The sequence below is a fragment of the Portunus trituberculatus genome, chromosome 48 (genome assembly GCF_017591435.1).
Source record: "Portunus trituberculatus isolate SZX2019 chromosome 48, ASM1759143v1, whole genome shotgun sequence".
NCBI lineage: Eukaryota > Metazoa > Arthropoda > Malacostraca > Decapoda > Portunidae > Portunus > Portunus trituberculatus.
Window position 1 is genome coordinate 22,255,548 of NC_059302.1, and position 5,000 is coordinate 22,260,547.

The following is a 5,000-nucleotide window of genomic DNA, read 5'->3' on the forward strand; positions in this document are numbered from 1 at the left end:
GACCTCACATGTCTGATCTCTGAATGGTAGATGGTAAAATGGGCGTGGAGAAAAGGTACGAAACCTTGAGTATTTAAAATAAGCAGAAACCAGCAAGAAGAGATCTAGAATCGGCAGAAACATTTCAGAAGTGCAGTGGCCGAGAGGAGGGAACAAACATTCGATATGGACAGACTCTTTCTTGTATTGATTATTTTAGTTGTTAATGCACGTCTAGACAAATGTTTATGTCATATTATAAATTTTATGTATGTGGTACCCAATTCCCACAGTTGATGCTAAATAGGATATTTGACGGATTGAGAATATTACATAGAAGATTTTTATGTATGTGTGGTGCAATTCCACAGTTGATACATTAAGGATATATGAATATTGAGGGAGATAATGATCATATGATAGCATTGAGTGGTGTATGAGTTCATATATGGGCATTTATAGAAGTCAAGCATTGAGTTGATACCTTGAGATGCTGTTTGTGGTTTCAGGAACTGATTGAAAAACGATGATAATCTAGGATTTGTGAGATTTTGATTAATAATGTTCATGGAGATTGAAACAACATTTACGAGAGATAAGGATTTATGGAGATGAGCTTAACATTTCTAAGGGCATTGATTGAATTTATGTGACATTATGAGACGTAACACCAGTGATCTGTTAATGATATATAACACGTGGTGCTAATTGAATCTTAGATTACGAATAAAGATTACTTGTATAATGTATATTCAATACCTGCCTATAATAAGAATAGGCATTTCACTTGGTTAAGAATAACTCTTCATAGAATTTAACACGAACTTGCAACTTGCAACGAACTCCCGAAACTACTGCTACTACTGCTACTACTACTACTACTATTATTACTACTACTACTACTACCATTGCTGGCAGCAGCAACAGCAGCTACTGCTGCTATACTACTGCTACTAGTCTACTACAGCAGCTACTGCAGCAACGTGAAACAGTCAGGTACTGGTACTGCAACTGCTACTAATTCACTGCTGGTGACTATTGCTACTACATTATACTGCACTACTGCTTACCACCGTTCTTCTTCTTCTGCAGCTGCTCCCATGTTCATATGGGGTCGCTGTTCCTCACTAGTCTTCTCCACAAGGCTCTGTCCCCAAACTCCTCTCCACTCAATCCTCTCTCCCTCAGGTCCTCTCCAATACGATCCTTCCATCTTTTCTTTGGCCTGCCACGTCGTCTTCTTCCCTCCACTTCCATATCCAATATCCTTCTGCCGACATATCCTTCTTCTCGCCTTTTGATATGACCGAACCATCGCATTCTCCTTTCTTGTACTTTCTTTGTCACCTCCGTTACTTTGGCTGTTCCTCTTATAAAATTGTTTCTCACTTTATCCCTCCTTGTCACCCCAAGCATCCACCTTAACATTCTCATCTCAGCAACCTCCAACTTATTCTCCTGTGCTTTCTTTATTGGCCACGTCTCCGCACCATATAACATGGCAGGTCTAACCACCGATTTGAACACTTTTCCCTTTACTCTTGCACTAATTTTTCGGTCACAGAGCACTCCAGTTGTTCTTTTCCAATTCTTCCAGCCCGATTGGATACGGTGAATGATCTCTCCATCCAGGTTGCCGTCCGCTGATATATGAGAGCCCAAGTATCTGAACTCCTTCACACCCTTTAACTTCATATCTTGCATCCATACTTCACTCTCCTGTCGACCATTAAAATTCAGATACTCCGTCTTCTCCTGCTAATTCTCAAACCTCTCTCCTCCAATGCTCGTCGCCATCTCTCCAACTTTCTCTCCACACCATCTCTACTTTCATCCACCAAGACGATGTCATCCGCGAACAACATAGTCCACGGTGCCTCCTCCTTTATATTTTGAATACTGTCATCCATGAGTAGGTTGAACAGATATGGGCTCAGAGAAGATCCCTGGTGCAGGCCCACTCACACAGAACTCCTCTGTTGCTCCCACACTGCTCCTTACCCTCGTCCTTGAGCCTTCGTACATGTCCTGGATCACTCTCACATACTTCTCTGATGCTCCTTTTCTTCTCATACTAGCCCAAACTTCCTGGCGTGGTACTCTATCATAAGCTTTTTCCAAATCAATGAAAATAAGGTGTAACTCTCTTTGTTTCTCCCCATACTTCTCCAGCAGTTGTCTTAGCGCAAAGATTGCATCGGTAGTACTTCTCCCGGCATAAAACCAAATTGTTCTTCTCCCACCTGTGTTTCTCCCTTACTCTTCTCTCAATTATCCTTTCGTACAGCTTCATTGTATGCGACATTAATTTAATTCCTCTGTAATTTTTACAGTCCTGTATGTCTCCTTTCTCTTTGTATATTGGGACAATATCGCTGCATCTCCATGCATTTGGGATTTTCTCCTTCTCATAGATCTTATTTACCAACCAACACAGCCACTCAAGCCCTTCCTCTTCTAAACTCTTCCACACCTCTACAGGTATGTTATCCGGCCCTGTTGCCTTCCCATCGTTCATCCTCCTCAAGGCTTGTTTGACTTCCTCCCTTGAAATTGCTGTTGTTCTCCTGTCATTTGGTTCCCCATCCTCCATCACTCCTCTTGGGTTTTCCTCATTCAAAAGTGTCTTGAAATATTCTTTCCATCGCTCTTTTATTTCATTGTCATCAATTAGAACTCTACCTTCCTTATTTTTAACCTGCTTGATATGCGTAAAATCCTTTGTTGACTTCTCTCTCTGTCTTGCTAGTGCAAATATCCTCTTCTCTGCTTCCCTGGTTTCTAATTTATCGTACATGCCTTCCCTTGCTCTAGCTTTCGCTTGTGCTACTGACCTCTTAGCTTCTTTATTTGCTTCTCTATAGGCTCTTTCTGTTTCTTCATTTCCCATTCTGTCATATGTTTTCTTTGCCTCCTTCTTTGCCTTAACTTTCTCTCTCACCTCATTATTCCACCACCAAGATTCCTTATCCTGCGGGGCGTCCTTGCCTGATGTCTACTACTACTCTTCTACTACTACTACTACTACTACTACTACTACAAAAACAACAGCAACAATAACTACTACTATTAATACTACTGCTACTACTACTACTACTACTACTACTACTACTACTACTACTACTACTACATAAAATACCTCCACCCCATGTTTATTGATGCGTCAATTAGGGGCTCCACTACTTGGAGGTCATTAGCCCCAACTCTCGCTAATGACTGTGGCATCCAACCATATCTAATACTCTATAATATAAACATTAGTTGTTAGCTATAAATTCACTCTACCTCTACTCTATCTACTCTTATGCCACTCTCCACCACTGTAGCCTCACAGTCAAGGCCACTTAAATCTGCAGGTGTGGGAGTGGAATGCCTTGTCCCCCTGAGACACAGGAGGGCTGATCTGAGGAGGAGAATGAAAGACGGCACCTCATCCATGCGACGACATGGCTCCTTGGCTGGTGCTTCTTTTCTGACATTAGGTCGGCTAGTCTTGAGTAGAAGCACTGAGCCTTGGAGCCCATCCCGCCAGATGTGGTGAAGACCAGAGGTGTGAAGCTGCCCTGGTCAACGTGTTGGATTCTCTCCCATACGCTCGGATCTTCTCCTGCTCATTCTTGCGGTGGGCGGCCTCCAGGGAGAGTTCGTGGTGACAGGCGGCCATCGGGTCAAAGATCCGTATGTCCATGAATGCTTTCTGTCCCTTGTCCAGAACCCTCGTGCGCTGACGTCGACTCGAGCCTCGTTGGTGGTGTTGGCTGTTCTGTAGCGCAGGTGCTCGCCGTCTAGCGGTAGGAGGGTCGGTTCAGTGGAGACATCGTGGCACACCTCCCTGAGCATGCTGGCGGTCAGATCTCTCACCTCATCGTGCCTGATACATACGAATCCCCCCTTTTTGCACGTCATGGTGTGGTTGACGTCATTGGGGAACTACACACAGGTACTGGGAGTCCTTCCACCGGCCAGCCGTACCTCAGAGCAATGGCGTCGACAAATTCTTGTTTGTTGAGGCTGAAGCCCTTCGCTCCAATGGGCAGTGACGTTAGCCAGTTAGAGGCTCCCGTTTCCTGTGCAGTGAGGATTTTTCTCACTGTGGTTGCAGGCAGGATGTTTATCAGGTCTTCGAGACAGTTTCGTTGATGTTGTTGCCTGTCTCTAGATATAATTCGTCTTTGCTCAGTGACTGCACTTTGGGCTATTTCACCATGTGCGTCCTGAGCAATGATCTTCTGTGAGGGACCTGGTGAGCTTGAGGGAGTTGAGGTTCTCCACAGTCGCTAATTTCTTAGGGAGGTGATTCCCATCCCGCCCAGTCTTGGTGGAAGTTCGAGCAGCGCCTCTCCCCATCTCCGATGGTGTGGGATCTCAGTAACGCTGGGATGAAGGTGTTCCTTATCGAGACCTCCAGTGGTGCAAGGAGAGGGCTGATGCCTGGGATGGTGCGCATGGCGAATCTCCATCGATGCTGCAAGCCGTGGGTGTAGGCGGAGTAGGCTGCATGAGGCTCAGTCCTGGCCATGTCAGACAGGACCTCCACCTCATGTATCCACTCCTTCACCTTCTCTCCTATGTACTCCTTCTTGAACTCCTCTGTTCCGATGACAGCACCCAAATGCCGCTGTCCATCCTTTGTTATTATAACTCCACTGCCACTGAAGCTATCCACTGCACTGTCATAGTGTTCAGGCTTTACAATAAGGACGGACTTAGCGGCAATGGGTGTGTACCCTATGATGGGACCATTATCGTTCACTAAGCCCCACCATTTTTTCAAGTCTGTTATTTTGCCGGCCCCTGACAGGTCATCCGCGTACGCCACTTGCTTCACACTCGTTTTCTCATATGAAATAACTTGTTGCAGCACTGAAAGTCCGAGGGCGTACATCGCCATGGCCGCTGGGTCACCTTGTGTTGTCTCTTCCATGGACTTTAACACCTTAACACTATTACCACTATTACTACATATGTACAAATCCGAGGGGTCACTATATGTGTTTTCTACATAGTGTGCCAGAGAGGGA

General features: G+C 45.0%; 1 protein-coding gene across 4 annotated transcripts in view; it reads left to right on the plus strand.

Annotated features, from left to right (window-relative positions):
- The window catches only part of LOC123498903 (neurensin-1-like), a 379,401-nt gene that overhangs the window by 194,856 nt on the left and 179,545 nt on the right, over positions 1-5,000 (plus strand). The gene's annotated exons all lie outside the window — the stretch shown is intronic.